We start from the raw sequence: 25,919 nt of genomic DNA on the forward strand, positions 1-25,919 counted from the left end.
CCATCTCCCCTTCACATAGGTCATGGTAGGAACAGGAGAGGGAAAAAGGACAGAAAGCCAGTTACCTCCACCATCCACCTCTCATTTCCCTCCAATGGCGCTTACTTTAATTAACAGAGTTAAAATAGTGCAGCCAAAGTCAGCTTATTGGATTTTTAAAGCACAGCATCCAGAGACTGATTGTTCATTATAAAGGCACTTATTAAACTCTCTTAACCACTTCACTTTTGGTAGCAAAGAGTCAGCAGAAGACTAAATCAGGGACAGCACCAGTGAACCAAGGAGCAGCTCTTCACATCAGAGACAGAAAATCAGGCCAGGAAATCAACCTGATAAGAGTTAAGTGTCCTATTAAGATGCTCCCATTTTTTTCATTATATTATTTTAAAATGACAGCAATTCTCCTGATTTTTCACTTTACTATTTAAGATTTATTCTGAAATAATTATCATACCTTATAGATAACAGATCTCTGGCATTTGAAGCACTACACTGTCATGGAATATTTTAATAGTTCGAATAAAAAAATTTTATTCAACTATATGGAACCAGATGTATTTCCCCCCTTACATACTAGTGTTTCTGTTCTGGTATAAACCTTCATTTTCTGATTCTTCATGCTGTCTTTTTCCTTTTGAGGGAAGGCTACTAAAAGTGTCAAATATACTTATAGGTAAATACAGAATTCTCCATCATTTTGCCTTATACCTAGATAATACAACTGCAGTAGTAATGATGGAATTCAAAACCAGACATTTCACACATTCTGAAATTTCTTTTTCTAGAGTTGTGAACATACTCTATTTTAAAAATATTGCTATGAAAACTGATGAACAATCTTATTAGATGAATTTTAGCAGTTTTCACTAATGATGATCTGAATATAAGGAGATACAGAATAATGTATCTTATTTTAAGGATTTATTGATTCTCTTCAGAATCAATAAATGAAGTTTTAGTTTTATTCATTTTCACAAATTAAATCATTGATCACATCCTTGAGAATATAGCTTTATATTTATGATGAATCTGATTTCTGAAAAAGCCTTAAATTGTGAAAAAAGGGTTTATATAAACTTTGGCTTTCTATTTAAAAGAAAAATATGCATGTGAAATGATAACTCAAGTGTGTTAGAAGACATAGCAAATCAGACAAAAATTCTAGCCTAATGTTTATCTGGATAGCCTGCTCTGCTCTGTCCCATACATACCATTTCTTCATAAGTCAACCAGTGTTCACTGGATTTAGTTATGGGACATTCTTATGTCCTTTCCATTTAAATGTTAAGAATTGGCTGAGTAAGAGAAAGCTCTGGAATCGTGTGAAATGGAGGAGGTGATTGTAAGACCTGTGTGCAAAAAGGTTGGGAGCTTAGTTAGCAGGGTCAGAATTAGTACACACATGACTCACTCCAAAAACTCAATCTAATGGGCTAGAGCAAAAAACATCAACTGGAGAATATGGTTTTTAGTACCATTTATATGCTGACAACTCCCAACTTTTTCTCTAGTCCAGGTTCTTCTACTGAGCCTCTGGTATCCAACAACCTGTATAGGTCCACTTCTGTGTCCCACAAACATTTTATCTCAACATACTCAAAAGTCAGGTCTGAATTTTAGCCCCCTAAAAGCAAAGTTTCTCTTCCAGTTTCTTCCACTTCAGTAATGAAGCTGAATCTATCTAGTTGCTCAAAAAGAAAACAGATAATTTTACAACTCCTAGGTACCTCACCACTCACATTCAATCACAAAATTTTATAAAATTTGATGCCAAATTGAGACAGTTCTGGCCACTGCCATCACTTTAGTCTAAGCCATCGTCATCTCTAGTCTGGATTACTGCTCCAAGTCCAGACAGTAGAAACCAAGTTAGAAATGCCAGTTAGGTAAGAATTGTATACTGTAAGATACCCTCTTCTCCAAAAACAAAGATAGATAAATGATTAATAAAATACAAAAATTGTAAAAGACATAGATGAGGACAGAAACATCATAAATATTTACATGCATCAAAAGGCAAAAGAAACACCAAATGTGAGCGAGGCTCACGCTATACACATACTGGCCCTCTGCGTTCAGAATCAGATGAAGGAACCAGGGAATTCAGGGCCGTTGGGTGACAGGAAAGTAAGGAATCCGCATGAGATAGCCAGCCAGAGGCAAGCTCAGTGTTGGAAACCAGGGGCTGTAGCAGGCCTTGCGCTCACATGAAAGGAGCGCCACAGAAACTGCTGCAGACCACTTCCCGGGGCCACAGATGGCTTAGGGTAGCAGGCTAGGATTACTGTAGTAACCACTAGAAACATGCTATGAATCCAAATTAAACTAGAAATAAAAAGAAAACAAAGAACAGGGAGGATAAATAAATATCACAAACTAATATGTCAGATGTAAGCATAAGTAAGAAATTGCATGGCATGGACTTAATGGTCCATTCATTAACTTAACTTAGTTAATACTATATAGTCTTATGGCATTAATGGACTTAATGATACATAGTCAAAAGATAAAGCATGTAAGAATGGGTTTTTTTAAATATGTGAACTACTTTCGGTCAATATGAGTTATATCTAGGAATAAAAGTGAACTTCCCAATGTGAGCCTGATAAAGATACTTACAAACAACTGTGGCAGACAACACATTTAATGGTAAAATACTACCTTCCTCCAGAGATCAGTAACAGACAGGGTGTTTGCTGTCCACATTTCAGCATTAATTTTAGCTACAGCAGTGATACAAGAAAGAAGAAAACAAAATACAAGGCATAAGGTTGGAAAGAAAGACCTAAAACATCCACCGGTATAGATGACATGAACATGTACATAGAAAAATAAAACCAAACAAAGCCAAAAAATCTAGAGAAAACATTGGAAGCAATAAATTTAGCAAACTTACTGAATATAAGGTCAATATGCATATATCCATTTTGTTTCCATATAGTAGTTATAAATAATTAGGTAAATTAAATTGATCTATGATACAATTAAAATATCACAGATAATATCAAATTCCTAGGGAGAAAAATCTAAAGCAAGGCAGCATCACAAAAACAAAACATTACTAAAAGTAATTTTACAAGATGAGACTACATGAAGTAATGTACAATATTCATGAATTAAAAGACTAAGGGGGCAGTCATAGCTTAAGTGGTAGAGCACCTGCTTAACATGCATGAGGTTCTGGGTTCAATCCCCAGTACCTCCTCTAAAAATTAAAAAAAAAAAAAAACTAATTACCGCCACCCTCTCCCCACTGTTAAATAAAATAAAAAAAAATAAAAAATAGTTAAAAAATAAATAAAAGACTAAATAAATTAAAGATGACAATTTCCCCAAATTGATTAGTAGAATCAAAGCAATTTCAATCATAATATGACCACGCTTTGTATGGAAATTGCCAAACTGATGCTAAAGTTTATATGAAAATGCAAAGGCCCACAAATAGTCAGGACAGTACTGAAGTGAGAGAACGTGTTACCAGGTAAGAACACATTATTTTAAGCTAAAATAAGTAAAACAGTGTGACATTGATGCAAAAATAGAACAACAAGCCAACAGAACAAATTATAGAGATCGCATAAACAGACCTATTTATCTAAAAATAAGATTATGAAAAAAAAAAGATTATGTACGTGTAATTGAATACTCTTGATCAATGGAAATATAGGAACAATATGTATAAAATATTGATCAAAAGAAGCAATACATTAAAAAGCTATGACATTTTATATAATGTACAAGTTTTAAAAATTATGTAGGGGTACAAAAATAGATTTATGTATTATGTAGGTGTAGATTTTAAATATATACTTAAAAAAAAAAAAAAGCAGGGATATAAATTCCACAACAGCCAGTGGTTACCTCTAAAAAGGATGGAGAGGGTTGTGATCAAAAAGAGGTATATTGTGATGGAAAGGATACAAAAAATATTGAACATAAAGGGAAAGAGAAACTTACTTGCTTTTAAACCAATTATTCTATCAGTAGTAAAAAGTCAGTCCACAGATGGGATAAGGTATTGAAACATATATAACTAAAAACAGTTTATTTCCAAAGAATATACAGTGTGCTTTCAAATCAATTACAAAAAAACAAACCCAATTTTATAAGGTTAAAGGACTTGAACAGAAATTTGATAAAGTAGGATTTCCAAATGGCTTTAAAATATAAGAAAAGATGCTCAGACACATAAGTTATCAGGGAAAAGAAATAAATCCAAAATGAGATTAATACACACAGTGAACAATTCAACTAAAAATAAAAACTCTGCTAATACTAAGTGCTGGTAAGAATGTAGGCCAACTGGAACTTTCATGCATTCCAGGTGAGCATGTAAGTTGAAACTACTGCTTTGGAATATGGTAGTTTTCTGCTAGTATTGAACATAAACCTTATGAGCAAGCAATTTCACTGCTAGGTGTATACACTTCAGGCCTGTGACACATATACACCAAGAGTCATGTAGAATAACATCCATAATGCTATTAATTGTAACAGCCCCAAACTAGAAACAGTACAAATGTCATGTAATTATTAATAGAAGAGTAAACTGTGGTCATAGAACATGACACAGTAAGAATAATGAATGCGCTGTAGCTACATGCAAGATCAAAGATGGATCTTATAAAAATAATGAGCAAAAGAAAACATGAAAGAATATATATCAATATTTTCAAAGGTAAAATCTAATTATAGTACTTAGATACTTAAGTAGCAACAAATAAAAATAAAGCAAGAAAAGGATAAAAGCAGGACAGCACTTTGGAGAGAATGGAGGGGGTACTGACCGTGCAGGAATGGCTTCTAAGAAATCATCTCGGTGTTACCACTTCTTATCCTTGGTGGTATAATTATGGTAGTATCATCCTTCACACAGGTATTATCATGACAACTCATTAAATTCTTCATTTAATACAATTCTATAAATACGTACTATTTCAGATTTTAAAATATAAAGGTTCAAAACCCCTTTCTGGGAAGATCTTACTGGAACAGACCAAGCCCCATATTCACAATCTAGTGGCCAAAATAAGGGGTGAGGATTTTCTAGCCATTGCTGACACAGTGGCAGTTTGTTATTATAAAGGTTCCTGAGATGCTGGTCATAGGTAATGCAATGAATCACAAATGGCATCATTTTTTTAAATGTTATAGACAAAAATAGGATGCAGCACATAAAAGTAAGTCTGTTTCATGAAACGTTTAATTTTTATGTGTGTGTTTATACAGATTCATATACTTAGTAACAAGGGAATGTATACTTCAACATAGCATGGGGAGATTTTTGGATAAACATTGCTAATATTGGCAGAGGAGAGTACTGCCAATTGAGCTCATTCTTTTTGGGTAGTACCTTATAATTCATTTTTTTGAGACATAAAGACTATAAATCATTTGTTTCCCTACCAATACATTTTATTTTAAGAAACATACTATTTTAATTTGAAATTCTTCAGATGTGGAAAGGTAAAAATAAATACTGTTGGGGGAAGAACATGAAACTTGGGAGGATGTTTGCTTATTAATAATTATCCTCTCTGTAACCGTCTAAGCTTGAAAATTTCCAAAAGCCATATGCATGGGAGTAGACAATTTTAACATGTAAAGATGGGCAAGAATCTCCAAGATGGTGTAGATATAGCTTACAACAGTATTTCTGGCATTTAATTTAAAATCAGCAAAAGCATGCAAGCTTGAAAATAAGGAGTTCACAAGTCATCAGAAACCATCACTTCCAACAGGAATTCTGGTCGAAAGGTTCACTGAGTTTTAAAACATTCTACATGAAACTGAATTCTGGTGTTGGGTTGTGGATAAAGAATCAAAGACAACTTGCTTCTCTTATAATGATGATTTTTGGTGTTACATGATGGCTCATAAAATTACAGAGCATATAAAATCTGTTTAGTGCTTTTTGATAACTAGAAATCATGACAGTTAACTAGAAAAAAATTTAAGTGAAGGCTGGAAACTTTTCCCTACCTGTTTCCCACTCAAGCAAAAGGGAACTGAGTACAAGGTACTCTTCTTACTCATTCTGCTCATTTAAATAGTGAGCTCTTTTCCTTAGAGGCTAAGCTACCTTAACTTGTAAACAAAGGGGACTCCCCCCTTCTCATTTTTATAGGGAGAGTTATCTATGCCAGATCCATAGAAGAATGTTGCCAAAAATGACACAGTTAGGTTCAGGAGACCATCAAGAAGCAGAAGGGAGTGGAGCCTTTCCACAATTTTCATTATAGCAGTCAGTCACTCACAAGTGAATATCCAGAGTTATTGTGTTGAATGACATTGATTAAAAACCAGGCTGTACCATTTGTGAGCTCTGCGCAGTTGTACAAACCACCACCCAAATTCACCCATCCAAAGCCTAACAAATTTGATAAATACTAATGAAACAGAATATACATGACAGTTTCTTATTGAACTCTACAAAGCTCCTGAGAGGATCATGTTTCTTTTTAATCTGTTTTTTTCCTTCCTTTAAAAAAATGGGCTAACTGGAGCATTGTGCCCAAATAATTAATCAGTTGTTTATAATTCTAAATACTGTCATATACATTGTATTTTAGATTTATTCTCTAATAAGACATTTTTTATATACATTGTATTCAAGGGGAGACAAGGAATTTTTAAGTTGCAAAAAGGGCTCAAAAAAACCACCTAGGCATAAACAAAAGAGAGTAGACTGAGAATATCTCTTTATGTCTATCCTTGTTAAATTCTTATAGAATGAAAAGTAAGAAAAAATAATAGTCAATCTACAGTAGAATTCAGAATGAGTGAGGGGACTTAAGCAGACAAAAGATTCCTAGAAGACACAAAGGAGACAGTGGAGGAATCAGGGCCTTTTAACAAATGAGAACTTTTCACTGGACTTGGGAGCCATTCATTCTGGCGATAGAAAATGAGTTTCTAAACTCAGAGTTTGCCAAGTAGGACTGGTGATTGGGTAGAAATCAAGAGGAATAACTGAATTACTATTTTACAGGCTCGCTCCCACCTCTTCTGAAATTTTGAGTTGGCAGCAGACTGTGTATCCTCAGGCCAAACCATGAGGAATGTTCCCTAAAGAGACAGAGAAAAGCTGCCTTGGAAGAACTAGAACTGCTGGCCCTGATCTCGTCACAGAATAGCGCCCTCCTTAATTACAGTGAGTGTCAGGAATGGTCCTACTTCCAGATTTCACTTTGATACCATCAGGGAATTGCAGCCATTACACTCAAAAGACTCATTGGACGAACAGGTAAGAACCCCCAAACATTTATAAAGAATCTGTTGTTTTTAATCTGAGCCTGACATTAAAAATAAAAATGAAACAAAAAAGGATAAAGATGAAAAAAAAAGAGCCACTGAGCATAAAAGCTCTGATAATTTGGAGATTGCAAAGGAATATAAAGTTTGTATTTTAAGAAAGTTTGAAAAAAGATTAGATACATTTTATATAAATAAGTAGCTTGCAGAATTCTACTTCTGGAAACAAAGGAATAACTAATGGGGATTTGACCTGTCACCATAAAATAACTAGAACACTGAATAAAATATACAAAATGACAGGTTGCAGGCGTTTGGACATCAGGTAGAGCAGAACTGTGATCCCCGCAAGAACAAAACCAACGGAGAACTCAGATGGCCTGTGCTTGCTACCTGAAGACAATTTCTTGACAAAGGCATGAGCAGGTTGTACCAAGCAAAGCATGGCGGTCTCACTGAGTTGAGGAGACAAAGTCCAAAGTTCAGGATGAGTAAGATGGCTAGAATTTGAAGAAGAGGGTAGCAGAGGAAATGGAGATACATTTTTCAATTTAAAGAACATTTTTTGAGTAAATAACATGTCTTTTGCTTCCATTACTGTACATTTGAGGGTGACTGATGACTGAAGCCGGTTTGCATTCAGCAGCCCACAGAGCAAAATGCACCTGTTCTGCAGTGATTGGCCTCGGGGGCAGAACTCATCTCACTCGACAATAGTGAGTGACCAGCTGTCCTGTAACTTTTCTCATGACACCTCTCACCTAATGTCTCATCTCTAAACAGCTTTATATCTTACTTGCCCTGTGCACAATCAGCCACTCTGATTAGTTTCCTAAGGTGGCCGTAACAAAGAACCACTAACTGGGAAAGCTTAAAACAACAGAAACTTACTATCTCACAGTTCTGGAGGCTAGAAGTCAAGACCAGGGTATCAGCAGGGCTGTATTCTCTCTGAAGGGTCTAGGGTGGAAGCTGTTCCATGCTTTTCTCCTAGGTTTTGATGTTGGTAGAAATCCTTGACGTTCCTTGGCACGTAGATACATCGCTCCATTATTGCCCCATCATCTATGGCCATCTTCTCCCTGTGTCTTCTCTTTGTGCCTCTCCTCCTTTAAGAGCACCAGTCACTTGGGTGAAAGGGCCACCACATACCCGTATGACAGCATATTAACTACATCTGCGACAACCCCGTTTCCAAATAGGCTCACGTTCTGAGACAGTGGGAGTAAGAATTTTAACACATCTTTTTGGGATGTACACTTCAACCCAGAACACATGCCCAGGAGGACCATATGTGAGAATTTCCTAGCAGGACGCCTGAATTATTGAACACATTTTCCACCAGGTAATAAACTAAGAGGCTCTCAATTGCAGCAAACAGTATATTCATGTTCAGGATTTCTCATAGCAGCATTCTCAAACTTGTCAAACAGATAGTTGCAACATAAATACTTTGACTTAAAGTGGAGAAAAAGAACTCTGCTTTTCTGTCATGTGAACACTTTTGGGGGGGGATATAATTTTTAAAAATTCAGTTTTCTCTTCTCTGCTATTTTAATCAGAGTGGTAGTTTTCATATCCAGCATAAACACCTCTTTTGGGATGCAACTTCTCATTTCAGAAAGACATTGCAAAGGTAGATTTATCATAAAAGGTTTACTGTCTCAGTCCTCATCCTTCTCAGATTTGTATTGCTAAGAAATTTCTTTTCTTGACATGCCTACAGAAGGAGCCATAATATATCTCCCAGGCAACCAGCCATTTATATAGCTGAGATGATGAAAATAAACCTAAGGTTTATCCCATGTTTTAAAAAGTGGGTTCAAATTACCCTGCAGATTGATATAATCTCATGGATAGATAGGTCTTTATTCCTATAATGATTTTACCTACCTGCTTATTCTGGCTTGAATTTCTTGGGGCTAAGGATCCATTTATGTGGCAAAAGGAAACGAGGCTAAAAATGCTTCAGTTATTCAACTCTCTGACATTATCAAGATGAACCCAGGATTTATCCTGTGTTTAAAAAAAAGGTCTAGATTATCAGTTGATCAGTATGATATGCATAACAGGCTACTATTCCTGCAGTGATCTTGCCTACCTGCTTTTTCTTGCTTGAAGTCTCTTTGAGTGGGGACAGGGGTGGAGACTTGTATTACAGTCAGAAATGAGGTTGACTTCATAATAATGCTTCATGAATTCAATTTCACACTGCAGTGTGACTGACTTGTTTTAGACACTTGCTCATTTTTCAAGTTCTTTTTTGTTTTGTGGGGAGATAATTAGGTTTCTTTATTTAATGGTGGTACTGTACTGGACTAGAACCCAGGACTTCATGCATGCTAAGCACGCGCACTACCACTGAGCTATACCCTCCCCCTGTTTTAGATACTTTCTTGCAGCAGACTTAGAGGTGACAAGAAGTATCATCTTCCTTACCCCCCCCCCACAGGAACGATATCTCTAGTAATTATGTGTATTTTCATCAAGAACCCTAGAAATCAGCAGCATAAATAGTTTCTTCATTTTAAGTGTTTTGAGATTAATCTAGAGACCTGAATTATTCAGGTAATTGTTCCTCACATAAAGGTTGGGTCTGGATGCACATAGTTAAACATTCAAAACTGAATTCATAATATTTTTTCCCTTAGAATCAGTTTCTCTCCTGTTCCTTCTTTCAGAGAATAGATCATCACTAATCTAGTTGCATAAACAAGAAATCTAGGTGGCATCCTTAACACTGAACTCTTCCTCGCCACCTACATTTAATTGATCACCAAATGCTGTCCGTTGAAAGCAGGAGCTGCCCTCCCTCCCCTATCATTGCAGCCACCACCCCAGTCCAAGCTTCTGTCATGCATCAGTAACTTCCCATCCTAAGTTGTAACCGCTCTGGAATCTCTCCAACCCATTTTTTCATACTGCATTCATCCATCCATTCATTCAGCAGGTTTGTGGTGAGCACCTACTCAGGGTCAGACACTAGTCACTGGGAAATGTCAGTGAGTAAAACAGAGTGCCTGCTCTCATGAAGCTAAACGTTTTAGTGGCAGGAGACAAGCCATAAATATACAGGGTTAAATAAACAAAGAATTATACAGACAAAGGAGAGGAGTGCTTTAAAAAAGAAGTAGCTCAGGGGAGGAAACAGAACAAATGTAGAAAAGCTTTTTTGATGCAATTGTCAGGAAAAGCGTCTTTAATAAGGTGGTTTTGAGGAGATACCTAGAGAAAGGAGATACCTGGGGGGAAGAGCATTCCCAGGGAAGGGAGTAACACATGAAAAAGCACTGAAAATGCTTATTATGCTGAAGACCAGCAAGAAAGTAGTGTGCTGGAGTATCATGAGTCAGAGTTACTGGTAAGACATTAAATCAGAGAATGCTGGCAGAGGGACAGAAGATGCAGGGCTTTCTAGGCAACATTACAATCTTAAGAACTTATTTTGAGTGAGACAGGAATCCTTTAAAGGAATTTAGTCAGAAGAGTTGCTTAACTTCTTCAAATTTTTGGAAAGTTATTCCGGCTGCTGTGTGGCAAAGACTCTGTAGGACATAATAAAGGTGAAGGAAGAAAGCCAGTTATGCATCTGCTGAAATAGTCCAGGAAAAAAAGATGCTTTTGACTAAAGCAGTCACAGTAGAGAAGTTAGAGGGGCAGACACTTAAATCTGCCCTGAAGATGGAGCAGACAGGGTGTGCTGCTGTATGACACATACAGTGTTAGGGAAATAGAGGGCCTGGAAATAACGACCAGATACATGGCCTCAACAACTGGGAGATGACACCACCAGTCATTAAGTTATTATTGCTGCTCAGTTCTGGAGGTAGTGGGGGGGAGAGGAGGAATCAACAGATCTGTTTCAGTATATGCTAAGTTTTAAGTACTAATCAGTCCATCATGAGAAATGTTCATGGAGCTGATTAGATGTAGAAGTTTGGAGTTTGGCAGAGTGTTTGGAACTGAAAATGTCTACACATCACATCATGAGACTGGAGAGGATACCCCTGCAAATACACAAGAAAGAGCTCTCAGGTCTGAGCCTCGGGCACTACAGTATTTGGAGGTCAGGACGATGAGAAGAAACCAACGAAGAGAACTAAGGAGAAACAGTCAATGAAGCAGGAGGAACACTGAGAGTGGCGATCTCCATTAAGCTGAAATGGGATCACAGTACCTTCGTGCCCAGGAGTGCCCGCTGGCTTGCAGTTCCCCATTCTCCATCTGCATGCTTTTGCACCACCAGGGCTAAATACCTACAAACTGCAAACCAGATTCCAGTAACCATCGGGATTTTTGTTGAATTCTTCTAATGAGATGCACTGAAAAGAGATTAAAAGGTGATAGAAAAGGAAGGAGGAGCTATTTTATTCAAATTCTTGGGGCAATTAAAATGGCAGCTGCAGTGTCAGCGGGGAAATTGTGTACAAAGGCACAGAACAGGCTCCAGCTGTGTCAGTGGAAGTGTCAGGAAATTCAGCAGGAGGACAGAGCCCTATTCCTGCTCAGCAGCAGTAGCATGTTTCCGAGGAGCATCACTGCTAGTAATTTTTCTAAAGTGTCCCCTCGTGGTTTCCCCTCTAGGGCAGTCACAGCTTCCTGGTCTTTGGTCAACAATATTCTTCTCTCATTTGTTACTCCAGCTCTTTCCGTAACTTTCTGATCATTTCTTTCACTTTATTGCTTTCCGCCTGGAGAGTGGTTCACCCTTTCCTGACAGAGCCATGACCAGTCTGGTACTTGGTTTGATGAGAGGTCCCTCAGAGGTGGAAATCTGGGGTTGACTGTGCTTAAACGCAGTGGTCACCCCAATGCCAATGTAAATGTAATGCTGATTGTCCACAGATAGTGATTTACGGTATGACTGTAAGGTTAGGCATTTGAAAAAGACAATAGAAAATTGGAGGGCTAGGGGATAAGTATATAAATGAACTTCCCATAATAGGCACTGTGTGAGGGTACTCACATCCAATATGAATAGTCTTCTGAGAGCACACACTGCAGAGAAAGAGTTCAATCATCAGGGGGAACTATATCAAATAAATTTTGTAGATATCTTTTCTGTTGCCTGGGACTTATTCAGTGAGCTTATACACAAACTGTCCAGAGCATCAGGTATAGTGGTGATGCAAAAACTTGACTTCATTGAGGATGAGCTGGCTAACAATATGACAGTGATAATAGTAATTACCCTATCAGAAATTCTTGAATAGTTTTCCATTTCTCTTAAGATAAAAGAAATTAATATTGATTACAAAGTTCTACATAGTGTAGCCCTGTATCAGTCAGGATAATCTAGCAAATCCTGCAGTAATAAACAGCCCACCAGTCTTCTCTCAGGCTTAAATTATTTTTGAAAAATGGTTTCTTTCTGCTCCCTGTTACATGTCCATTGTGCACTAGCTGTGGCTTCACATAATCCTTTTTGAAGGATCAACAACCATTGGAAACTGTGCTGGTTGCTTCAAAGGAAGAGTAATGTGAAATCACTCTCATTTCATGAACCAATGCACATCACACACAAGGTCAGGCCTAAATTAATGAAGTGAGAAAATATAATCACACCATGTGACCAGGAGAACTGGAAACACATGACAGATGGACTGACAGCTACTGCAGTCCACTCCTTTAATCATCAGATACCCAGTTCACTCTCTTTCCTATATCCTTCTTCCCCAGAGAAGGCAGCTCAAGAGTCCCATATGATCACTGCATTCAGCTCAAACATCAGTATCTTTCACTCTTGTCCAATAGTCTCTCATGGTGTTTGGTCCTGCATAAGTTATCTGACCCAAAATGCAAGGGCTGGGATAGTAAATCACAGTAAGTAACCCCATTCAGAAGGTGGGAGAATGTGAGCTCTACAAAAATGACTGCTTCACGGCAATTCTGAAATCTGGTCAGCTCCCGTGGGGGCGTTTACCCCGATGGTAGAAACGATCCTTGCTTAAGCACAAGCGTTGTTATTTGGGAGAAGCTGTCCAGGCTGTAGTTCCCCGTCGTCCCTGACCCTGCCTCTGGGAACTCTATTTTCCATTCAGTTTCACACCTGAAGGACTCAGAGTGTAAGCTCGCCGTGGCCGCTGAGCTGCTTTGCCAGCCTGCTCCTTCCCGTCAAAGTGAGGACCGACCGTAACAGGCTGTCTGCGTTTGTGTTGTTCCTGTTGCTGGTGCTGTTCTTGTCCTTGCTCGGACTCGTGATGTCTTTGGTAGTCCAGCGCTCTTAAAACTTTCTCTTTGATTCCAATAAATTCCATACCTTTCTCCATAAACCTGTTAGGTTTTTCAAAGTTTCTCTCTCTCTCCTACCTCTGCCTCCTCTTCCCCTTCCTCCACCTCCTCTTCCCCTTCCTCCACCTCCTCTTCCCCTTCCTCCCTCTTTCTCTCTCACACACACTTTTAATCTAATTGAAATCCCGCTTTCATTTAGCTGGAAGAACACCTGTGATTCCTTTTTTCTGAGCTACTTTTCTCAGATTGGAAGGATTTTCTAGGGGTCACACTCTCAGTTGAACCTCTACTCAGAGGAATGCTAATCCATTTGGAAGTTTTCACCATGGATGTAATGACTTAACTTGATCCCTGCAACAAAGCTGCCTTTTCACCTCGCTTTCTCCCAAAGCATTTTTAATGTCATCTTGTGCTGCTTTGACTTACAAAGCGGTTACCCCATCTCACTTCAGGAAAGCAGGAAGATGTGTTAAGTTGCCGAGTATTAATGCTGCCAGGAGCCTCCACTGGCCTCTCGGTTCCTCATCCAAGTCATCCTCTCTCCTGATACAGGGGCCTCTCCCAGCCTAACACAGTCTTCTTCCCCGTGTTTACTCAGTTAAGCCTGTCTCATGTTTAAGACCTCAGCTCAGTTATTACTTAGAGCAGCAGGCCTTCCTTTACTTGCATGACTCAGTCAAATGTCTCCATCTTAGACTCTTAGTCCTGGGCACTCTGGGTACCTCTACCTAGATTACCCTCATCATGTGGACAAGGGTCTTATGTTGTCACCATTGTATCCTCAGCATTGCCCTGTGCCTGAGACTTAATAGGCGCTAAATACCTACTTCTTAAATAAGTGAATGCATGCAGCCGAAAAAGACCAACTCTTTTTCCTCCACCGCCTCTTATGCCCTATCAGTCAAGCCCTATCAGTATGAGATGTGATTGCTCTCCCATCTGACATCTCCTCTCATTACCACTGTTATCACCTGTGTCCTTATGGCCGCATCATCACAATGACCTCAATGTTCTCTGCCACATGTAACGCACTGTGCACCTACAGCCATATGAACATCATGGCTCCTGTTCGAATATCTCCAAGGGCAACTAAAAACTAGCTTAAAATAATGTTTTAGTTCTTAAAATCACCCCCTATTGTCTGTTTTAACTTACCAGCATAAGTGCCCAAAATTCTAATGTTAGAATCCCAGGAGCTATCCTTCACTAGAGCAGAGGATCTTCAGCCTGGGAACTCAGACTCCCAAACAAAATTATCTGCACAGCCCATCAGGCCTTACTTGATATTCATAAAACATCTGCATTCTCAGCTCCCTGCTCAGAAGGCAGTTGTCCTTCTCATGCAACAGGAATGAAGGACTTCTCAATATCTCCCGGTAGTGGGTTAGCCCAAACCAATCCGGAACAAACTTTTTCTTTGTGAAGGCTTACATTACTTCTTAATCACTCGATTCCACAGAGAGGCTGCTGATTTTTCTCTCCCAAATAAATCACTCTCTTTAGTTATCCTCTGTGGTATGTACAGCAGGCTCGAATGTCAAACACAAAGCTGACTGAAGGAGTCGGGGAGCGAGCATGCCGATCACCTCCCCAGAATTCCCTAATGCAGAGAGATGATTTCACTGCTTTGTTAGTTATACTAACAGAGTGCATTTCTAATGCCTCTTCTCTTCATTCATGAGTGTTTAAACATTTTAATGAATATGTTATTTACAGTAATAAAGTCAGAGTCTGCTATTAAATTAATAGAGCAGTGTAACCAAGAATCCCATAACAGCAGTTTATCCCTTCTCAGTCTTACTGAGTTCTAAACACAAGATTCCTGGCCATTTGAATCCTCTGCTAGTCTATAGATGTTGCCTAAATGCTCTTTGGCTGCAAATGATCATCAAATTCAAATTAGCGTGTGTAGGTGTACGTGTGCTTATGTTTGTGTGCATATTTCTGTATCTTACGCTTAGGTAAGTTACATTCTCTATAAGCCACAGTTTTCTCATCTATAAAATGGGAATAATAAGTGTTTCCCTCAATGGGTTGTTCAGATAAAATAAATGAAATATTATGTGCAAAGCACAATGCCTGACCCAAGTAAAGGCTATAAATATTAGCCATCAGTATTATCAGATGTAAGAGCTGGTCATGGTCACCACTAACCCACTCTGAACTTTTTGAAAATAAGAAAAAGGCACCCATTCTTGCAAGGGAAGCAAAGTGAGCCAAAGCATAGCACTCCATCAGTGGAGCGTAGACTGGATTTCAGTCCACAGTCACTCTCTTAGTTTAACATGCTTGTGTAGAGTAAAACTTGTCAAGCCAAGAGCACTGGCCCTTGTGTTCATCTTGCTTCCTTCCTCCCTACTTCAACCATGCACATTTTCTCTTTTTTCTTTTGTTGATCTTTTTTTTTTTTAATTTTGGAATGAGTTGGATTTCACACAATTAGTTGAAAATCATCTCCAGAAGAAAAGAATTTCTACTACTTTTTTGGAGTCAGTCACATTAAAGAGAAGGATTTTGTCTTATCTCTGATTCCTGACCACCAAACCCTGAATTTACCCAAGAATGGAATTCAGTGACTGATTGTTGTTAATTCATATATTCACTCATTCAACAAAGTGTGCCACTTACTGACTTAAAATTTAAGCTAGGCTTAAATTGATAAATCCTGTTAGGCAGAATTTCACTTTAAATACCTCTAATACCATGACAACACAATAATTAGAATAGATCTGTAGACCCCTTCCGTATCTTAAAAATCATAATAAGCACGTGAAATTGGGAAGGAGGAACCAAATGATATGGAAAATTAAGTTCTTAACCAGACACTGTCTTCAAGATAGGAATTGATCCAAATTTAGGAAACGATTTTCTAGCTTAAAGTTTCTTAAGAGCAGTCTTGCTGTTTCTTAATCAGGCTTGAATTCATGACTACACAGCCAGTCTAGCGTAATAGAAGATACTGAAATGTCCAAACAATTGACTTCCTTTCTGCTGCTGTTTCCCTGAATTAGCCAGTTTTTTGAGATCTAGTTGTCTGTTTACTCAGGTAACTCACTGAGTATAAAACCAAAGCTTTTTACAAAGCCTATGAAAGCATATATTTCAAAATCGTATATTCAAGCAGTGTGGTAAGAACCCAACACAAACGTGTAAGCATAACACTGGCTCAGTCAGTGAAACTCGGTGATGCCAAATCCAACGGGATGCTGACTGTCAAGTAATGGTCACAGTTACAGACAACCACACTAATGCAAAATCTTGATACAAAGACAGTTTGTATCGTGTCAAGGACAGCAAAATGTGTTTCTATTAGTTCAGTGTCACAGCCTTAAAAAAAATTCAGATATCTGAAGGGAAGTAATCTTCTAAAATCATAATCTTATCAACAAAGCCTGCCCTAACGGATTTATTTAAAATTGTACGTTATTTCCACATCTCCTTGCCCCTGTATTCCTGACATTCCTTACGTGACTGAAATTATTTTATTGCTAGAATTCATCCTTTCTAATACATCATAAAATTTAATTATTTACTATGCCTGCTGTTGGTTGTGTTTCTACCCCCACATCCACAAACTAGGATAGAAGCTCATGTCCAACATAGAACTAGAATGTGTGTGTGTTTTATCTCACCAGTGTATGCCAAGGACCTAGAACCTGTACAGGTGTACATCAAGGCTTTCAATAAATATTTGCTGAATGAATGAATGTCTCTCCTTTGACTGAAGTATTTTATCTTCTATTACATATACATAAAAATCTATTCCCTGGATCAAGGCTCTGTAGCCCTCCTCTCTCTCCACTTCATTTTCTCTCTCTTTTTTTTTTTTTTTGCCTACATCCCTCCAGACCTATCAGCTGCTGTTAAGTGATGCATATGCCACATTCTTTCCATAACAGGACCTTCTCACATGTTGTTCCCTCTATATGGAATACTGTCTTCTCCACTTTCTCCTACTAGTCCCCTGGTCTTTTATTTGCCAAGTTCTTAACCATTAAGTATCTTGCTAAAGGTTGTATTTCTAGAGGGTATTCCCGCCTGATTCTAAGCAAGCATCTTCCTGCCCCCTGCATACACACATCTTTCTTTTTCTCCCTCTTAGTACTAAACACAATTTACAACTGCATACTTACTTGTTTTTCCCCCTCTGCTCCTCCATTAGACTCTGTTGTGAGAATAAGAATTTCACGTTTTCTACTGGTTTCCTACACTTAGCACACAACAGACACTCCACAAATGGCTGATGAGTGGACAACTCAGTTCTCTTAGAACAAAGCTCTAAATTTCTTTTTTAAAGGATTTTCTTGAGAGGATATACAGTAAGTATCCTCGCTCTGCTTGACCCTCTATTTCCAAGATTTAAACTTGTGGTTCTAATTTGAAGTCAAAATTAAGTAAAATGTTCAGTCTTCATTACGTTTAGCATGGCCATGCAATGCTACGCCTGCAGCTTTTCAGAAGTTTCCAGATGTCTAGTGTCATGACTGAAACTACTAAGATGTTTGGGCAGCTTTTCCCTATTATTTTTTTGTGTGACTATGTATTTGAGAGAGAAGACTTGTGAAATGATTTATACTAGTTAATTACTGATGTGTGCATACACATACATTTTACTATCATCTGATCAATATGCAATTCAGACTGGCCTTAAATTTTCTCCACTTTTATTTCATATAAATTTATTCCTCCTCACTCAGTGCTGTAAAGTTTAACTAAAGTCAGTGACTGCATCTTGATTACTCTAATTACTTGACACATAGCTTGTGATCACTTACAGTGCTAAGTACTAAGCAAGGATCAGTTCTTCCTGTATTTCATTTTTTCTGAACAGCATCTATAGAAAAGACAGTTTGCTGGTCACTGGAGAGTGAGTGACCTACAGCCTGTCCTCAGTGATGTAACTGGACACACTCAGACTCACAATTTAGTAGTTGTGTTTGTTGTGGTTTTGTTTGCTTTTCCATGTTTAAGGAAACTCAGAATACCCCTGCCAACATATACTTGTTATTAAATGTACACTATGAAACTGTGCCTTTAAAAAAAGTCACTATTCCACTAGCCCATCATACTCATTTCCATCCTTGTACCTTACTCATATAACCTGCTGATCTGGACTTTGCTCCCAAGCCATTGACTCTTCAAGAAATCTCACATCTCCCTGAAGGGAGCCCTAATTATCACTAATTCCTTACAGCTCAACACTTTGACTTCTACAGTACTTACATCTGTTACTACCTCATTTTCGTTCATTCACATATTAACTAACATTTTCCAGATGTTTCATGGATGAGTATCTTGTTTTAATGGAATGTCATCATCATGACAAAGAATATAATTATTTTCCTCAAAGGGGTTGCTATAGTGCTAGAAAGATTTCTTTTACATTTGAAAAACAATGTAACTAACAAATAACTATAAATTTGCTCTTTCACATGCATTTAAAATTAAAAATTGAAGTTACTTTCTCTAATCCCAAACTTCTCTTCATCCATCCCCACTACTATAAAGCATTCGGTGCCAGGATTTCTTTACTTTTTCCCTGCTCTGAAAGTTTTTAAGTCCTTTAGCACTCAGTAACCTCTATTCCCAGTCCTCCTCAAAGTGAAGAACAAAGACTCATATCAGGACAGCCACTCACCGTGGTCCCCTCAGTGTTTTCAGAGGGACTCCGCTTTCCTCAGCTTAACTTCTGTCATAGCAGCCATTTGTCTGGGCCTCAAACTCATCAATCACAAAGGATCTCAGGTATAGACTTCTGAATTTTTTTCCAAATTAAGACCTGTCTGTCTCTTTTTCTTTCTGTACACACAGTCCCAGAAACACATGGACACAGAGACAGACAGAAGAGGAGTTGAATCACTGGAAGGACTCTCCTAAAAAGAGAAGAGAGGCCCTTATCTTCATTGTCTTCAGAAGTTTGCATCACAGTCCCTAACTCTAAAGAAATATTAAAGAATTACAGTGGCAATAAAATCCTCACCTGAAGTTCATACTTATGAAGTTTACCCATTTGGTACATTAAATATTTTAAGTTCTTTTTATAATTTTCTATTTCCCTGGTAAGAATGCCTTCATATGAAGGTTTTTTGTTGGGGGGGGTGGCCCACTGTAGACTTACACTTGGGGAAAGGGAAATACTAAACTCTACACCACTCTAGCCAGCCTGTCCTAACTGGGGAAAGGGAGAGAGAGAGAAGCATTTGTGATCTTCACAATCAAGAGGCACAGGCTTACTAAAATATTCTCGCCCTCTCTCCACGTATGTACATATTTTTATATACATATATATATATATATAAAATGCCAGTTGAAACCACAAAAGCAAAAACAAAGGAGTGGAAGATAAAAAACAGGAACAAAGAACAAGGGTAATTAATAAAAGGTACTAACAAGTTTGGTAGATATTAATCCAATTGTATCAGTAACCTTTTAAAACTCCAATGGTCTAAATACACAGATTTAAAAACAGATTGTCAAGTTGATCAAAAAACAAGACCCAACCATAGATTATGTGTAGGAAACCTACTCAAAATAAAAAAGATATATATATATAAGATAAAAATAGAAGATGGAAAAATATATACTGTGCTAACACTAATCGAAAGTAGGACTATATATTAATTTCAAGCAGAGTGGACTTAAAAACAAAAACAAAGGTCAAGGATAAAGAGGAATATTCCATAGTAGTGAAGGGATAAGTTCTCTAAGAAAACGTAATACGGTCCCTATTGTGTATATGCCTAAAAATAGAGCTCCAAAATTCACAAAGCAAAAACTGATAGAACTGCAAGGAGAAAAACAGACAATTGCACTGTCATAGTTGGAGATGTCATATCCCTTTATCAGAAATAGACAGATTCAACAGGCAGAAAATCTCTAAGAACATAGCTGAACTCAACAATACCATCAATTCCTGGATATAGTTGACATCTATCAACAATTGTCCAACAACAGCAGAATACATTCTTCTCAAACTCATAATGTACAGACCACCAAGAGAGACCACATTCTAGGCCATAAAACATGCTTTAAAATTTTTATAAGAATATAAATTCTGTAGTGTCTCCTTTTAGACTACAGTGGAATTAAGCTAGAAATCAAGAACAGGAAAGATAGCTGGAAAATCCCCACGTACTCAAAAAACACTTCTGAATAACACAGTAGTCAAACAAGAAATCTCAGAAGAAATTGTAAAATATTTTGAACAAAATGAAAATACTACTTATTAAATTTTGGAACATGTAGCAAAAGCAAAATGCTTAGAGAGAAATGTATAGACTTGGATGCATATATTGGAAAGGAAGTTCTAAAATCAATAACCTAGGTGCTCATGTTAGAAAACTAGAAAACGAAAATCCAAAGAAAGAAGAGACCTAATAAAAATTACAGCAGGAATCAGTTAAATTTAAAACAGGAAGTGAAAAAAAAATCAAAGAAACTAAAAGCTGGTTCTTTGAAAAGTTTAATAAAACCGATTAGCCTCTCGTCAGACGAAGAAAAAGAAAGAAGGAGGAGGACCAAATTACTCATATCAGAAATGAAGAAAGGGGCATCTCTACAGATCCTGTGGTAATCAAAAGGGTAATAAAGAAATATGATGAACATTTCTGTGCCAACAAATTTGAAAATCTTTATGAAGTGGACCAATTCCTTGAGAAACACCATCTGACAAAAGTCACAAGAAGTTACAAAAAATCTGAACAGGACTATATCTACTAAAGAAATTGAATCAATAATTAAAAAGTCCAAATCCAAAAATGGGCAGAAGACCTAAACAAGCAATTCTCCAAGGAAGACATACAAATGATCAAAAAGCACATGAAAAAATGCTCAATATCACTAATTATCAGAGAAATGCAAATCAAAACTACAATGAGGTATCACCTCACACCAGTCAGAATGGCCGTCATTCAAAAATCCACAAATGACAAATGCTGGAGAGGCTGTGGAGAAAGGGGAACCCTCCTACACTGCTGGTGGGATTGCAGTTTGGTGCAGCCACTATGGAAAACAGTGTGGAGATTCCTCAAAAGACTAGGAATAGACTTACCATATGACCCAGGAATCCCACTGCTGGGCTTGTATCCAGAAGGAAATCTACTTCAGGATGACACCTGCACCCCAATGTTCATAGCAGCACTATTTACAATAGCCAAAACATGGAAACAACCTAAATGTCCATCAACAGGTGACTGGATAAAGAAGAAGTGGTATATTTATACAATGGAATACTACTCAGCCATAAAAACCAACAACATAATGCCATTTGCAGCAACATGGATGATCCTAGAGAATGTCATTCTAAGAGAAGTAAGCCAGAAAGAGAAAGAAAAATACCATATGAGATCGCTCATATGTGGAATCTAAAGACTCATGGACAGAGAATACAGACTTGTGGTTACCAGGGGGGTAGAGGGTGGGAAGGGATAGACAGGGATTTCAAAATTGTAGAATAGATAAACAAGATTACACTGTATAGCACAGGGGAATATACACAAAATGTTATGATAAATCACAGAGAAAAAAATGCGACAATGAGTGTGTATATGTCCATGAATGACTGAAAAATTGTGCTGAACACTGAAATTTGACACAACATTGTAAAATGATTATAAATCAATAAAAAATGTTAAAAAAAATAATTAAAAAGTCCAAAAAAACTAGAAAGCACCAGGCCCAGGTAGGTTCACTGGTGAATGTCACTGTGCTTTAGGGAAGAAATTATACTAATTTTCTGTCTATCTCTTTTGGAGGATAGAAGCAGAAGGTATACTTCCTAATTCATTCCATGAGGCCAGCATTACTCTAATAAAAAACACAGACAAAAAACATTATAAGAAAAGAGAATTATAGACTAATATCTCCCATGAACATACATGTAAAAATCCTCTGCAAAATATAAGCAAATCAATTCTAACAGTGTATAAAAAGAATTACATCTTGACTAAAGTGGGAGTTATCCCAGGTATGCAAAGCTAGCTCTGTATTTTAAAAAATCAATTAATGTACACCAACCACATCAATAGGCTAAAGAAGAAAAATCTCATGATCATATCAACAGATGCAGAGAAAGCATTTGACAAAATTCAACACTCATTCATGATAAAAAATCGCAGCAATTAGGAATAGAAATGGAACTTCCTCAACTTGAAAGATTATCTACCCAAAAAAAAAACCTGCAGCTAGCATCATTTAATAGTGAGAAACTCAGGCTTTTCCACTGAGATCAGGAAAAAAAACAAGCATGTTCACTTTCACCACATCTCTTCGACATCAAGTCCTAATTATTGCAACATGACAAGAAAAGGAAATGAAATGCATATACCGTTTGGGGAGGAAGAAATACAATTCTTTGTTCACAAATGATAAGATTATCTATGTAGAAAATTCAAAAGAACAAACAATTTTCTTGAACTAATCAGAAATTACAGGAAGTTTGCAGGAAACAGATTAATATACAAAAGTGAGTCTGTTTTTTATATATCAGCAACAAACAAGTGGAATTTTGACATTAAAAAAATAGCACAAACTTAGTGGCTTAGAGCAACCTACATTTATTACCTCATGTTTTCTATGGGTCAGGAGTTCAGGGATGGCTTAACCGAGTCCTCTGTTTTCAGTTTGCAGCAAGACTGCAATCAAGGCATCAGCTAGGACTAGGGCCTCATCTGAAAGGACTACTCGGGGAGGGGTTTCTTCCAAGACCATGTGGTTGCTGTCAGAATTCAGGTCAAATCAGGACTGTTGGACTGAGGGCCTAAATTCTTTATGGGCCAGCAACCAGAGGCTACCCTCATGTGTACTTCTTCACAGAGCATCTCACAATATGACAGTTTGTCTCATCAGACTGAGCAGTTGAGAGACAGCTAGAGAGTCCACTAGTAAGACAGAAGTTACAGCCTTGCACAATGTGATCACAGGGGTGAGATCTCGTCACTTTTCCATATTCTGTGGGTTAGAAGCAGTCACAAAGATCCCACCCACACTCACAGGGAGATGACACAAGCCATTAAGAGTGGGATGTAGAGGAAACGGGGGGCCATCTTGCACCTGTCGATAAATATTAAATATATTTTCATCAAAATGTTTTACTTTTTAACTTCAGAAAAGAGTGTGATGAGGTTTACCTTTTTGATAAATCTAACTCAGGTGTTTCACACCCTCACTCTGTCTCCCATCCACTCATACCTGAGCCTCCTTTCCCATGTAAGCATCTCCCTAGACAACCCTTCCTGGCTGACTAACGTTGTCAAGGTCAGGAATGCTTTTCTTCTTAAAGAGAAGAAGAACTGACTGTGGGACTAGATCCCATTGATTTGTTCCAATGAAGATACAATCCTCTTTATTAAATCTCTCAGGGTCAGACTGCTGCCTACCTGGCAGGAGCTGACTCCCAATTCTTGTATAGATGGAGAGAAGATTACCCGAAATCCTAGGTCACTTACTCAGCTGCAATTCCAGTATCGTAGCTTTACTGAAATAGGAATGTTAGAGTCGCCCTCTTATGAAATGACTGATTTTACCAGCCTCCTGCTGAACAGCTAAAATAGTCAGGGATAAAAATCACGATTGTTCTCTTTTCCTTCCATGCGAAGTTAAGCGGTGAGTGGTTACAGCATCCTTACCCGTTTGGTACACTTGGTGGGACAGCTATGATGGATTCTGGGATGCGCTACCTGATCCCTCTTCTTTGGGACCAAGAAGTCACTCCCAGATGCTGGGAGTGTTGGCTACTGACCACACCCAAAGCTAAATGCCTTCCCAGGATTTTCTCTTAATTGAAGGAAGCTCTCTCACCCAAGTTTTCATTCCCTCAGCCCTAGAGTAGCCCCCATGCAGTGACTGCTCAATGAAAAATCACCAATTTCACTTCTCTCAGTTGGAGTCAACTGTGAAGGGCCATCTCAGCTCCAGAGATCCCCAGGGGTTCAATGGAAGCAAAAGGCACCTGCATCTCAGTTCACATCCTCCCTTTGTTCATTTGAGCTTTTTTTCACTGTCTCAGAGGTGTTGTTACCGAAATCACTCCCCAGTAAACTTCCTCCATTCAAATTTCCACTTCACAGTCTCTTGCCTGGGAAAGCAAACCTCTGACATCTTAGCTGCGCTTCAATGGACTTGGATCTTGGAAGACTTTAAGGAGTCCTCATCAGGTAGTTTATAGAATTGATGATGGAAATGATAAAAGCAATAATCATAGGAAATATTTTTAGCATTCACTGAACTAGCACCATAGTATTTATTCCTTACCTCAGCCGTGTGGAATGTTACTATAATCTCCATTTTTCAGAAGAAGAAACTAAGACTCAAAGTTTAAATAAACTTGCACAAGGACCTACAGCAGGAAAGTGGCTAGAGGTCAGATGTGAACCCTTAATGAACACACAAGGATGATTTCACTAGTGTAACTGTTAAACACACTCCACCATCAAACTTTTGGGGAGAGCTTCATCTCTCCTTCGAAGTTGCTAATGTGTTAAGAAACAAAATCTGCCGTGAGAAACCAGCTTTGAGGAGATTCCTATCTTAGGAGAAGAGAAATTACAGAAAAGTTTGAATCCACACAGTAGTGCAGATGACGCTTACTGATACGGGCTAAGTACAGGTAACATTCCTCTGGTCCCCCAGATTTTCAGAAGACTCATATGATTTGGAAAAACATTTCAGAGTCATAGCTAAAGTAACACAGCTTCAGGTTTCTAGTAATACAGTATTGACCAGTAACAGAGATTCTGGTCTCAAAGACAAAAGCCTAGGCATTTCTGAAGAAATTGGATTCCTTTCCAATAATTAGTATCTGTTTCCTAAAATGGGGGCAGGAGTGGAGGTAGGGAAACAGAAAGTGAGGGACAGGAAGCAAAGAAGAGAATAGAACAGGACAGGAAAGCTGGGGAGATTTTTAGGGAGATGAGATACGTAGCAATCATTTAATTATAAGGTTGGTCATGTATTAGTAACATTGATCAAGCTCTGTAATGAATTCACTCTGTCAGTGCTTATGGAACTTGGTTTGAAGTTTTGTTTCTACTGATCTAGTAAAAGCCATTTGTTATCAGGACTACAAAAATTGCCTTGTGTGGCTGTTTTAATTCTTCCCTCACATTTAGTATTCTGAGAAGAAATGCTTTAAAACAATGAGGAAATCTGCCAACATGTTTTCTGGAGCGTAATTTTTCCCAAGTTGAATCAGCAAGAAGGTCTTTCAAAGATCCTTAAATTACAATCAAGGTCACACACTAGCAGGTAAAGAGTAGGTACAGGGCACCTCTCCCTCACATGTTAACTCAGAACTACACGTTTTGTTACCAGAAACAGCCTATTTATGTGACTTGCAACACTTGAAAATCTCACTGTACCTGTGATTTTTGAGAACAGAGTCAAAAGAGAAAAAGATTAATGTTTGAGGATCTTTGACTCTGGTTTTGGAGCTCAAA

At 37.9% G+C, this 25,919-nt stretch overlaps 3 long non-coding RNA genes across 7 annotated transcripts in view; 1 reads left to right on the forward strand and 2 right to left on the reverse strand.

Moving 5' to 3' along the window:
* LOC140694471 (uncharacterized) overlaps positions 1-25,919 on the forward strand; it is a 473,386-nt gene that overhangs the window by 427,486 nt on the left and 19,981 nt on the right. For 3 of the 4 annotated variants that reach the window (XR_012070106.1, XR_012070109.1, XR_012070107.1), the window contains 3 exons: positions 6,992-7,246; positions 7,865-7,970; positions 19,297-19,523. This is a non-coding gene — a long non-coding RNA (uncharacterized lncRNA). Of the gene's footprint in view, positions 1-6,991; positions 7,247-7,864; positions 7,971-19,296; positions 19,524-25,919 lie in introns of those variants that run through there. The other variant, XR_012070108.1, reaches the window with a different exon arrangement.
* The window catches only part of LOC140694472 (uncharacterized), a 167,859-nt gene that overhangs the window by 5,450 nt on the left and 136,490 nt on the right, over positions 1-25,919 (reverse strand). The window contains exon 1 of one of the 2 annotated variants that reach the window (XR_012070110.1): positions 8,146-8,458. The exons of the other annotated variant lie outside the window; for it this stretch is intronic. This is a non-coding gene — a long non-coding RNA (uncharacterized lncRNA). Of the gene's footprint in view, positions 1-8,145; positions 8,459-25,919 lie in introns of those variants that run through there. 2 annotated transcript variants of the gene reach the window in all.
* Positions 9,147-19,289, reverse strand: LOC140694475 (uncharacterized). Its single transcript, XR_012070115.1, has 3 exons — positions 19,124-19,289; positions 11,432-11,576; positions 9,147-9,270 (listed from the first exon to the last, which is right to left on the reverse strand). It is a non-coding gene; the product is annotated as an uncharacterized lncRNA (long non-coding RNA).

This window comes from Vicugna pacos, unplaced genomic scaffold (assembly GCF_048564905.1).
Source record: "Vicugna pacos unplaced genomic scaffold, VicPac4 scaffold_21, whole genome shotgun sequence".
Classification (NCBI taxonomy): domain Eukaryota; kingdom Metazoa; phylum Chordata; class Mammalia; order Artiodactyla; family Camelidae; genus Vicugna; species Vicugna pacos.